This window comes from Palaemon carinicauda, chromosome 10 (assembly GCF_036898095.1).
Source record: "Palaemon carinicauda isolate YSFRI2023 chromosome 10, ASM3689809v2, whole genome shotgun sequence".
Taxonomy (NCBI): Eukaryota; Metazoa; Arthropoda; class Malacostraca; order Decapoda; family Palaemonidae; genus Palaemon; species Palaemon carinicauda.
In genome coordinates, this window is record NC_090734.1 from 11157919 (window position 1) to 11172429 (window position 14511).

A 14511-nucleotide genomic window follows, 5' to 3' on the forward strand; every position below is an offset into this window, starting at 1 on the left:
CCTGAGTGTAACCTCAAGCAAGATAACTCTAAGCCAAGACAAGGGAAAGCCAATAGTACAAAGGGTATGGCACTAGTCATGAATAGAGAACAATGGTTTGATTTCCGAGTGTCCTCTTCCTAAAAGAACTGTTTACCATAGCTGAAGAGTCTTTTCTACCTTTGCCAAGAGGAAAGTAGCCATTGAACAATTACAGCACAGTAGTTAACCACTTGACTGAAAGATGCCGCTGTCCTCGTCATTCGGCGACGAAATTATTGTTCAGTCACAAAAAGTTGTGATATGCTTTTGAGTCAAGTAAACCAGCATAATTGTACAAGATCTTTGTGTAGTGAGACTATAAAATGCAATTTCATATTAGTCATTAGTCTTTTATTATAAATATTAAATTTCTTAAATTCGTAACCCAAGTGCCAGTTTACTTCTACCCAGTTCAATTTTTTTTTTTTTTTACCATATTGTCACCATGGCTTTTGTAGCCCATTCTATAAACCTTGAATATTACTATAGTACAGTGAAGGCAGGTCGCAGAGTGCTGGTCTGCCTTTTTTTTATCTTTTTAACATTTGATTTGAAACTACAAAATCAGTCAATTTTGTGAATGAAATTGGCTCAATTTGTGGTTTTGTTTATGCTACCAGTATGTATTGTCCTTATATCTGTAATAAAGAGAAAGCTCTTTTTATTTTTTTACATATCTTTTACAAGATCCCATTGTTGTATTTTATTTTTAATAATTCATCATTTCATGCGACGAAGGGTAACATCATGAAGGCAGATGCTCGACTCAACTGAGCAGAACCACGGGAAATGTGGTCACACCGGCTCTCCAGCATGGGTCGAGTCCGCTCGAGCACAGAGCGACACTGGAACGAGAGTGGACCGGAATGCCAGTGTGATTGATCCCATTTAAAATCATTTTAAAATGAATGATTAAACCATTACCATTCGAATATATGATGATTGAGGATAAAGTGTCGAACGTCGATATCACCCTAGTTAATTTAATGGAAATTTACGATTTTTTTTTTCACTTCCTTCGATGAGTAACGAAGAAGAGTGATTGATTCCGATATTTCAGGATTCTGTTGTTCTGCCTTATTGCATTATTCTATGTTTGGGTTCCCCAAGGTCCCTCAGTGTGAGGCACCTCGTATATACACAAGAAAGTTGCTAATGCATCTTCCGGTGTATTTTGCATCTTCTAGTCTTGGATGGTCTACGATGCATCTTCGGTATTTATCCAGCTTATTCTTAAACACATCTACACTTACTCCTGATATGTTTCGTAGATGAGCTGGCAGCGCATTAAATAGTCGCTGCATTATCGATGCTGGTGCATAGTGGATTAATGTCCTGTGCACCTTCCTTAGTTTTCCTGGTATAGTTTTTGGCACTATTAATGTACCTCGGCTTGCTCTTTCTGATATTTTTAGCTCCATGAGGTTTTCATTAATTCCTTCTATTTGCTTCCACGCTTGTATTATCCTGTAGCGTGCTCTTCTCGTTTCTAGACTGTACAGTTTTAAAAATTTCAGTCTTTCCCAGTAGTCAAGGTCCTTAACTTCTATTATACCAGTATACGACCTTTGTACACTCTATATTTATGCAATATCTTTTTGGTAGTGTGGGTATCATACCATATTGCAGTACTCGAGTGTACTACGTACATAAGTTTTGTAAAGCATAATCATGTGTTCAGCTTTTCTTGCTATAAAGTTCTGAATAACATTCCCATTTTTGCCTTACATTTAAACAACAGTGTTGCTATTTGGTCGTTGCATAACGTATTCCTATTTAACATTATACCAAGGTCTTTAATTGCTTCCTTGTTTGTGATTGTCTCGTTATTAGGTCCCTTGTATGCATATACCATTCCTTCTCTGTTTCCATAATTTATTGATTCGAATTTATCGGATTAGAGTATTAGCTAATACTCTACCCTTTGGCGCGCCCGACATTACCTGATCTTCATCTGATTTCTTGTCGTTTGCAACCACTATCTGTTTTCTTTTTTGCAGGAATTCTTTTACCCATTTTCCTATCTTTCCCTCAATATTATGCTTTCTCATTTTTTTCTCCAATATATTATGGTCTACCTTGTCAAAATCTTTTGCAAAATCTAGATTGATCACATTTGTGTCTTTTTCATTTATCATATTTTTTCTATATGTTTTCATAGAGTGCTATCAGTTGGGTTTGTGTATTTTTTCCGGGCACAAAACTGTGTTGACCTATATTAAACAAATTATTTTTAACCAAATGATTCATTATTTTTTTTATCACCCTCTCATACACTTTCATAATATGTGATGTTAGACTAACAAGTCTATAATTGCTTACGTATAGTCTTGATCCACTTTTGAAAACATGGGTTATATAAGCTAATTTATGTTTAACATATATCTTGCTCATACCTACACTTTGTCTTAGCAGTATTGAAAGCGGCTTCATGATAGTGTGTGCAGTTTTTATTTAACAAAATCGCTGGAACTCCATGTGGTCCGGCTGCCGATCCATTTTTAATATCGCTTATAGCCTTGACAATATCTGCTTCATTAATATCTATATACGTTAGATATTCAACATTTTCTTCTCTCATTTCTGTTTCATTATTCTCATTCGCAATTCTTGGCGTGAATTCACTCTATTCACTACGGTGTCCATTAACTACAACTCTTTACAATCTTTTATTTAAAAATTCAATAATAATACTAAGAAATTACCCAGACACTCCCAAATTTTGAGTTTGAAAACAAAGACCTCATGATTAACATGATCAAAGGCAGCACTAAGATCAAGGCCAGTCATATGAACTTCCTGACTACATTTAAGGGCAATGTCACTGTCCCTAGTCTCTGCCATTCATTAGTGACCTTTAAACCTTTAAAATTTAATATTAATATTTAAGGATCACATTAATAAACACTCATTGATTGTTTTTGCGTTATTAACTAGCGTAGATAGAACCAGAATAAAGATTTTATTTCTCTTGGTATATATTCAAATATCATTCGATATTTAGTTTTGCATGACTTATACCGGACAATTCATATTCCATTGCATTTCAGTCAAAAATTAACTAGAATATAAATATTCGGGTGGTTTCCCATATAAAAGCGATACCCAAAAAGCATATTTTCATAATCGTGATTTATTGGTACATTATCAATTTTATATTTGCCATCTGTTTGATCGAAACATATAACACTACCAAAAAGGCGAAAAAAAAAATGCTGGTTTTAAAAAATCTGTGAATAAATATTTGCTTTTAAACATTAGTTTATATAGGTAAATTCATATATCGTTTTCAATAATATTGGAGTATCACTAAAACGATATAATATCTTTTAAAATCATTAGGAATTTTTTAAAGTGAGGTTATGAGTTAAAAGAACTTTTATTAACTGTACGTAACGCATGATTCCCACAAGACCTAAGATCATCCAAACATGTACATACATGCACAACATGCACTCGCATATGGTATAAATATATATATATATATATATATATATATATATATATATATATATATATATATATATATATATATATATATATATATATATATATATATATATATATATCCATATATATACATATATATATATATATATATATATATATATATATATATATATATATATATATATATATATATATATATATATATCCATATATATACATATATATATACATATATATATATATATATATATATATATATATATATATATATATATATATATATATATATATATATATATATATATATATATTTATATACATATATACATATATACATATATATATATATATATATATATATATATATATATATACATATATATATATATATATATATATATATATATATATATATATATATATATATATATATATATATATATATATATATATATATATATATATACACGAGAGGAGATTAGAGAAAAAAATAAAGATTCTCCTCTATAAGAGCAACAAGCAATTTGCTTTGAGCATTCGCTAAATTTTATCGAAAAGATTAGTTTAGTAACCATTTAGGATGGAAAGACTAATAAGGACAAGAGAAAATTGATGAAAATTAATTGTTTTAATATAAAACTAAGACTGAAGTTATTGAAGGCTATAGCTTTATGTAATTAAATAAATCCCAGTTTACATTGACGAAAGTATCCTGTTAATTCCAAGACGATAGCTCTTGACCTCTCTTCACTTCAAGGTTCCACCCTTTTTAGCGAAACTCCAACCTACAGGAAAAAAAGACAAGTTATAGTGAGCGACTGGTTGCCATCGCAAACACACTTAAATAAAATATATACAGAGCTAAAACAAGAAAGTTAAATCTCAAACGATTTTATACTCTATACGTTGATCAAGTCACTGAAGGTTGAAAAATTAATGAAGGGCCTTGCCTCAATGATCTTCAAGTGTATAATACACTATCGCCGACTAAGTACACATAACACCCTTGGATCTGCATCACATGAACTTACCCGAGTTAGGCAGCCAGCAGCGAAGATCTTGGAACTCAACCATCGTCCTCCACCATGTATTGCCCTTCACCTCGAACCCCCACACTATGAGCTTATTTTCTCATGTTCAATTTCGTACACTTTACGAAGGCTCGTGATTCAACAGGAAGTCTCTTGAACTTCATTACCACATCAGTACCTCCGGGAAAAAATCCATTAACAAAATGTGAAGTAAGAAGAAATAGATCACCCGACCAGCCAACTATCGAATCCTCAAAATTTTTCGTAACCGATAACCGTCCGTCTTGTCTCTCCGGTAGCGGTACTTTTTGAACAGTCTTATCCAAGCTTTTTCCACGTCCTTGTTAGCTCGGACGTCTGACATTTAGTGACGTATCCAAGGACCGTGGAAACATGGAAGTCCATGCACGTACAAATTCAAGGGGTTACTTGACTAAATTGACTAATTATTTACTTTAAAAAAAGTTTGGGATTCAATTTCTTGAAAATGTTTCTTTTGTATTAATATTTTTGTACAGAGCAGCTTCGATCGAGGAAGAATAATAGGTTAAGATTAATAGGCTCATGAAAGACTAGATCCAATATTTAGATGTTTTATCTTAAGAACCTTTTTCTTTTTTAACTTTCATTTTATTCATATATGTGGCCGTTAATCAAAATTTATTGACACCCCTTAAAGAAGGTGATGAGAGCTCTGTTGTCATTGTCATTGGTTATTTGTTTGAGATTATCATGAGAACCTATCAGCGATTTCAATATTATTCTTTAATCATGCAATAGCTTCGAATAGGTTAAGTGGAATGATGCTTTTTTTGGAGAGTATTATCAGAAACCATCACAGATTTCAGAAATAATTTTTTAAAAAGGCAATAGTTTTTAAGAGATTTAGTGCCAAGAAAAAATCTCTTTTGCAATTGGTAGAAGATTTTGTCGTGAAAATATATGTTTTTCATTGGTTTCTTGAAAGACTTTGTCGGCCATATTTCCATTCCCACATCTAAAAAGAAATATTAAAATATTCTATAATTCTAAGACACAAACAATGTATCAATATATATTTCCTAGTAGAATTATAATTAGGAACAAAGATATTTTTAATTTAACACATCTACATTTTTAAAAATTATTATCTCGCAACAGTGAAAACCAGTCTGTTCAACAAAAAACTTACCTTATGCATCACTGTAGTTACAGCGTGAATAATTCCTGACACAAGACGGATTAAAAGACCTGAAAAATTATCTCATGGTAAACAAGAGACAAGAAAGTGAAAGAAAGATCTAAACTTTTTTGTGTAGCTTGACACGAGGCTAATCGCTTTCTTATCTTATAATTATTATAAAGCTTGCATGACAATTTTTGTGTGACGCTCTTGCATTGTCTACCTGGATGTGGAAGAGTGTTTTCTTCTGATGTAAACAGGTTATTGTTATTATTATCCTTATTGTTAATAATGTTATTTAGGGTTTGTTTTTGCTTTTAATCTATTACTGAATTGTCCAATATTATTGATATCATTGCTAATGATCTTTTTCTTACCCATCGTTATCCCTACATTAATGGGTAGGTTGCCCATGGCATCTTCTCCAATGCCGTCTATCAAAGGCATACTCTTCCCCAAAACCTATTTTCTCCATATTATCCTTCGTCTCATCTCGCCTTCTAATTCACTGCCTCCCTCTCGATCTTCTTCTCCTAACAGGTTCCCTCCAAGCTACACTCACTCTCTCCCCACCATTCATCCTCAACACGTGCCCGCACAACCTCATTGGTGAAACATATCATCTCGGTAATCTTTACTGAGCCTGCCATTCTTATTTAATCATTTTCCAAAATTTCAAGCAGTGAAACATCCATTATTTATCTCAGAATCTCATTACTTTTCTCCCAAGCTTTGATTCCTCTTAGAGCCCACAATTCAGATACATAATTCAACACTGATTTTATTGCAGTGCTATAGATCTTTATTTAAGCTTGATTGGCATTTTCATATCACTTACTAATCCCACTACCTCCCTCCACTTCCCCCAAGTTGTTTTTATCCTATTCCACTTACATGTATAGCTATCCTTTCCCTACCTTCCTTACTGCTTACTATAGAGAGCTTCAATCTTATCCACATTCACTCTCAAGTCATCCCTTTCCAAAGTCTCTTGCCATTCTGTAAGACTTCTTTGCTTTCATACTTAATCACCAATTCATATGTATATATTCTCTTCAAAGGGAGCGTAATGCTCATTACCACAATGATAAAATGCATCTTTGATCTAATATATTCTTTTCAATGTAATTCCAAGTTACTAATCAACATTCTCCGGAACATAAACAGTCTGTTTATTACCGTAGAAATACGTTATAGATCACTATTCGTAGAGTTCAAATTCATTTGTTGATCGTGGGTAAATCTCAATAAGATAGATTAATATATGATTTGACACAGAATGATTAATGCTGTAGGGCAAGGAAAACTAATTTGAAAAAATAAAGTCATTGCAATAAGTGTTAATCCTACGTTTCAATTAATACCTGTAGACAATGTCTTCAAACTGATAATCTCAGAAATCATCATCAGGATTATTATATAGATAGTGAATTATAAAATATCTCAGAAAATTACTAGATAATATAAAATAGATACTTCTATAGCAGGTATTGTAGGTTTCGTAACTGTTTATAATAATGTTTGTTTTTAAATAAGTTAAAGATAAAAACGGTTCACCTCACTTACATTCGGATATTATTTTTTTTCATTACTATCAACAATCCTAATCTATTTGGTTCTGAAAGAAAACCTATATTAGGAGAAAAAAAACTATGGTCGATATATTCTCGTATAAAATAATCCAAATTACCTTCCATAAAAATAGATTTTTCCAACAACAATATACAAAACAAGAAATATCTATTTGGAGGTATACAGAAAACACACTCTCTCTCTCTCTCTCTCTCTCTCTCTCTCTCTCTCTCTCTCTCTCTCTCTCTCTCTCTCTCTCTCTCTCTCTCTCTCTCTCACAAACAAACACGTGTAATTCCTTATTACTATAGCTTTATTTATATTCAGTTACTTTATACATTTCTTTCATATTATCGTGTAAGTAAAGTATTAAAAATTAGTAGTTAGTACAGTTACAAGTGTACAAACAAACACACACACACACACACACAAATATATATATATATATATATATATATATATATATATATATATATATATATATATATATATATATATATATATATATATATATATATATATATATATATATATATATATATATATATATATATATATATATAACCCGAGACAGTGAAAGACCATGGTAAAGAGGCTATGGCACTACACAAGACTAAAGAACAATGGTTTGATTTTGGAGTGACCTTCTCCCAAGAGAGCTGTTTACAATAGCTAGTCTTTTCTACTCTTATCAAGAGGAAAGTAGCTAGTGAACAATTGCAGCACACTAGTCATCCTCTTGAGAGAAGAAGATTTGTTTGGCAATTACATTGTTTTCAAGTTTACGAGGAAAGAGGGATCCAATGTGGTACTGTGTGTCCAGTCATAGGACCCAAGTTAGTATGCTTGGTTCATTGATATGATGAACTACATGAACTTCCTCCCCACGTGTTACTTCGTATAAAAGAGAGAGAGAGAGAGAGAGAGAGAGAGAGAGAGAGAGAGAGAGAGAGAGAGAGAGAGAGAGAGAGAGAGAGATCTTCATTCTAATAATATAAGGTAGCAGGAGTTACGCGGGATGGAAAAATATAAGAATGATTTGACAGGTAATAAAATTCTGAGAAAGACTCTCATGAAAACCTTAACCATAAAAGAGTTCTTAAGACCTATCGGTTTCTTTTCCATTCTCCGTTTTCATGACGACCTTCATGTTCGATATTGACACTTAGGTAGGAAGTTCTATTAACCATAATAATTACCTGGAACATAAATGAACAATCGTTAGTAATTATTTCTCAGCTGATCCCATCTGACGTCGTCGATGTGGCTTGATGGGTAATAATACGTTGGTATTCTATAAAATAAATTTAATGTATAAAAGACTACATTGTAATGTTTACTCTGTGACAGCTAACTCCCAAGTGTATATGGAGCGTCTTACACAGTCCGACAAACCAAAACATTGCTAAACAAAAGAGCATCGCTCTGAAAAGACTTAAATCCTACTCCAGTACAAATCATAAAGAATCACATCCTATCTCTGAGGTAACCAACAAATGTTTGAATCCTAATACCAAAACAAATCATTACTCTTATGTATAAAGCATAACATGTCTTATTCATGCAATATGATGCAATGTTGCGCAATACCTGCAACACTTGAAATAATATAGTACATTACAACAATACATAACAGTCTCCTCCCCCTTAACTTGATATTTTCTCAGACATAATTGATACATCGGCTGCTGTGTCAACTTGCATCAAAATTGGTTTACCATTGATGATTACTTCTACCATGATATGTTTCTTTGCACCTTTGTTGACTGAGTTTATGCGAAATGCAAAATCAGTTTCTGAACTAACCTGATTATCATGAACATTTTCCTCATTATTCTCTTGACCCATAGTATCAACTGTAGAATTTATTTTCTTTGTGTACTGTTTATGAAATCTACAAGCAGTTGCAAAATTACCCAGCCTTTTGCAATTCTGGCACGTCTGTCCAGTAGCAGGGCATTTCTTTGTTTCGTATGCAAGATGATCAGTTTTACCACACCTAAAACACTTGGGTTTTTCCTGTTGTTTCTGTGTATAAGCCTGATTCTGATATTTATGAACATTAGTGTTAGGCACTTTTCCTTCTCTGATTCTCATTGGTTTTCCACTTAGAACCTACTGTATTAATTTTAGAATTTTCCATTTTATTGCTTGTAGAACTACCTATTATGTTACTTTGCCTATTTGATGTTTCTAAAGCTCTGCCTGTCATCAATACCTTTTCTAATGTTAAATCTTTATCTTGCAATAATTTATTTCTTAGCTCTTCTGATGTGCAGTGTGCTATTACTTGATCTATGATAACATTTTCTAACTCTAGAAATTCACATGAAACGGCTAAATTCTTTAGTCTAGTCACAAATGCATGTAAACTTTCATTTTCTTTCTGATAAGCCTGCGCTGAAAACTGGTATCTTTCAAAAAATTTATTGACCTGAGGAGCAAAATATGTGGTAAGAACCTTAATTGCAGCTTCACTTGTGTCATTTGTAGGCTGCAAAGTCTTAAACACTTCCCGAACTTCCCTACCTGCTGTATGAAGTAATAATGCCTTTTTTTGTGCATCCTTCATGTTCCCTAATGCTTCTAAATAAATCTTAAATTCCTCACACCACTGTTGCCAACGTGTTGCAACAGAATTAGGCTCAGCAGTGATGCTGAAACCTGGGGGGTGCTCGATGTTAAAAGGCATTTTGTTTGCTTATCTTAATAACTGTGGTAGGTTAAGTTACTGTTCTGCAGTCACAAGTGTACTTCCTACCTAACCAACTTTAAATTTCACCCTTTTGTGTATTTGATGAAATTCCTATTCTGCTGCTGGTAAAATCTTCATTGGGCGATTTTACTCTTGTCCCCTTATGTACAAACGACCTTCTCTTGTGCTGGCCGTCCTTGTGCATAGGGTCCAATGCTTCTCCCTGCTTGCTTCTCCCTGCTTGTCCGTCGTCCTTTACGTCGCCAAATATTCAATATTTACACTTAGGTAGGAAGTTCTATTAACCATAATAATTACCTGGAACATAGATGAACAATCGTTAGTAATTATTTCTCAGCTGATCCCATCTGACGTCGTCGATGTGGCTTGATGGGTAATAATACGTTGGTATTCTATAAAATACATTTAATGTATAAAAGACTACATTGTAATGTTTACTCTGTGACAGCTAACTCCCAAGTGTATATGGAGCGTCTTACACAGTCTGACAAACCAAAACATGGCTGAACAAAAGAGCATCACTCTGAAAAGACTTAAATCCTACTCCAGTACAAATCATAAAGAATCACATCCTATCTCTGAGGTAACCAACAAATGTTTGAATCCTAATACCAAAACAAATCATTACTCTTATGTATAAAGCATAACATGTCTTATTCATGCAATATGATGCAATGTTGCGCAATACCTGCAACACTTGAAATAATATAGTACATTACAACATTACATAACACTTCATTTTATCTTTAGTCGATTTTGCCAAAATTGTTATATTTACAATACTTTTGTTAAAGGACCATGATTATAGTATAAATAATAATAATAATAATAATAATAATAATAATAATAATAATAATAATAATAATAATAATAATAATAATAATATCATCTTTATTGGAATATATACCATTATTAATATTTTGTATTATCATTATATGTGTTTTGCTTTTGCAGATGACTGCTATCAAATGAATAATAGTAATCAACCACAGGTTAGGAAACATGAAACATTACTATCTATCTATGTACCAAGGCACTTATCCCATCTTTAGAGGGTAGTCGACATAAAAAAAGGACACTTTTCTTTTCTTAGCTAATCCCGGCCTAACGAGGGATCCAGCCGAATTTGGTTAGTACTGGCATCAGAGTGCCACAGCCCACCCTCCCCCGTTATCCACCACAAATGAAGGTTGATAACATTACTTGAAGGTTAATGTTTTCAAGGAACGCAATTCTGCTTATTCTCTGGAGCATTTCTGGATGAAATTTAAATATCTTATATCATCACAATCACGCTCCTTATGATATTGAATATTAAAATTTCTCAAATTGTTTCATTCACTATCATTTTTCTAAAAGGAAGTTGGTTGACTAGAATGTAATTTGGAGAATTTCTAATCTTAGGAAATAATTCCGATCCAAAGGCGATGAAAATCGGATTTTTCTGGAAGCCAACGAAAATAATTGGACCTAAATGTAAGGTTTGGGGCTGTCCAATTATGTGCCGAAGTCTTTATGAGATAACGAAAGACAAGACATCTGGCTGGCTCTTTTTATTTCTCATACACACGCACACATACACACATGGTCAGCTTTTGTGTTGTAATATAACTTTTTGTATCCTGCTAATTTTTTAGCAGGACCAACTAACTTCCTTGTCTCGTAATTGAGGCATTACAATACCATTTAGTAATTTCAAAGAATCTGAAAGAATTCACATCAATATCAAGTCTAATGTTCGATTCACATAAAAGAGATATAAGACTGCTATCGTCGTAACGATCAAGTTTGGCGATTAATGCTCATGTGACACATGGAATTTAAGGTCAAGACCATCGTGACAAACAAAATTTAACTCATTTGGATGTGGGCTATGATATAATAACGACAAAGTTACGATCGCCTTGATTCGCAACCACATCACGAGGCTACGATGGCGTAGGCGTTTGTCAGCAAAAACATACATGGTCAGTCGGCAGTGTCTGTTATTCATTGCATGGTTAAGGCGGCAGTCGCTATATTGATGCCATGTTGTCGCACATATAGCCCTGTTTCCTTCTCATTCCATTGTCAATAGTAATATCTAAATTTCTTCTGGCCATCTTAGTGTGTTTCAAATATAAAAGTAATCCCAAGATCTCATCATTCATTCATCTCTTGATGTACATGAGGTATGATATGAAACACGATGAAAGAATTAGAAAGTAAGAATTATCGTAGCCAGCCTATTGGGATTATGCTTGCAGATTTTGCCTTTTAATGCCTAGATAAATCAGAATTTTGGTGAGCAGTTGACGGGGACATAATGCTCATATTTTACAATGTCTTTCCTCATAAAGATCCTCCTCTTAAAGAAACCTGTTCCTTTTGTATTGATCCTCCTTCCATTTCTTCTTGCAAGAAAGCATTTATATCCTGCATCATGAGTCCTTTACAAAACAAGTCCCATCTCTATTCCCGCTATATCATTCCATATCTAACCAGGAAATATGCTCCTAAAATCTTATTCCTTTATCTACTTTTTTATCTCTCTCACAATTGCATCATATATTCGTTGGTTTAAATGTGTATCAAATTCATATTGGAAACCAAATGACGTTTCTTATGTGGTCGAGGTTATTTTATAGTTTCCCAGAATATTCACTTCCGATATTTTGTATGGTGTTGTGGCTTGGAAGACTTTATCATGAAACTTATTCATTATGCAACAACAGGAGTCTATATTGCTTAACTCTCCTGAAAAGGTCAATATAATTTAATATTTTGATGCAGCAAGTATTACGCAAACACCGTTACAAATTGCGATAAGATTCACTGGGTCATTAAAACCCCGTTCATTCACTCAGGGTAATTAATATCAACTGAAAGTTACCACATGAAGATATTAATTAGCTCTCCACTCTCCATAGCGGTTACATCGAGGGATACTCTCTTCTTGTGAAATAATATTGGATAATTATTATTATTATTATTATTATTATTATTATTATTATTATTATTATTATTATTATTATTATTATTATTATTATTATTATTATTGTTGTTGTTGTTGTTGTTGTTATTTTTGTTTTTATTTTTACTTTTATTTTATTATATATATATATATATGAATGTATATATATATATATATATATATATATATATATATATATATATATATATATATATATATATATATATATATATATATATATATATATATATATATATATATATATATATATATATATATATATATATATATATATATTGTCACTCATCTGCCATGTTGGCATCTTAATTTTGTATATTGTTGTAATTTTCATTTGTTGTGGGAATGTACAGTTCATTCCTGTACCTGTTTTTAAGATCCTTGGCTGTATCTTCAGTTATCCCGTTTTCAGAGTGATTTCTGTTTCCCCCGCCCTCTTTAAGGTTTCTTCGGACCATTTATTTCATGCATAGTTAGTCTCACCTGGTCCTCTACTGTTATAAGTGTCCTATTGGAGTAGCTGTCTTCTTATTCTTCAGATTTTGTAATGTATTCATGTTCTTTTATATAAGTCTTGAGTGAACTTGGTGAAATCGGAAATGTGATTTATATTTAAAATTTAGTATATTAAGGTTATTGACTTTGTTATTTGTGCGGTGCAGGATTGTTTGTGTGTTTTCTGGCCTATTTTGGTAAGAAAGGGATTAACGTAATTATGTAAACTCTTTCATTATTAAAGTGTTAAATTTTGTACTGTTTTGAAATTAAACCTTTCATTACTTATTTTATGTGACCTATGGAACTTATTATTCCCTGAACCTTGGCCATAAAGCCTTCATATAAATTGGGGGCCTGTCCAGGATATATCTCATTTACTGTACTGAGGATTCATTCAGTTAGACAATTGTCGCTGCTAATAGTTCAATATTTTCAGTTTCACTCAAGATTTATTGTAAGCATTCTGAATAGCTGTTATTAGGGTTAATGATTTATATGTGCGTGCTGTGAAACCATTTTTGTATTAATGTTTATGGACGGTTTGCTCTTTTGGGTAATGTTAACGCAGTAGTATTTTTCATTTTCGCCCTCACCGAGTCGACGACTTCTCGAGACTCACGAGAGCTATCCGGAAGCTGTTATCCATACTTTATCCTTATTAAATTACAACTACAACTTGTGCAGTCATTTCCCCTGGGTTGGACGATTCAGGATCGCGTAGTTTAGACGATAGGTGAGGAATCGTTTAAACCTTTATATGCATTATTTCTTCTCTGCGCCGACGTTCAAGTTTGTAAGTTGTCATTCAAGTTGTTTGGAGTAAATAACGCTTGTTTAGGACCAACGGGTTATTTCCTTAGTTTCTCCATATCAGCTTGAATCGGGAATGTAAAAATTGTTTTCACTCCCTCGTGTTTTATATTACCTTTTGCTTTCGAATCGGGACTGTCCCTTTTCCCTAAAAACCCTAAAATATTCTTATTACTTGTAATGTTTGTTTTTTAATTTTGTCGGGAAACTATAAAATCACTAACATGATAATTTTGTATCGTGGTTTGTAATGCAATTACTTGAATGGCAGCAGGATCGT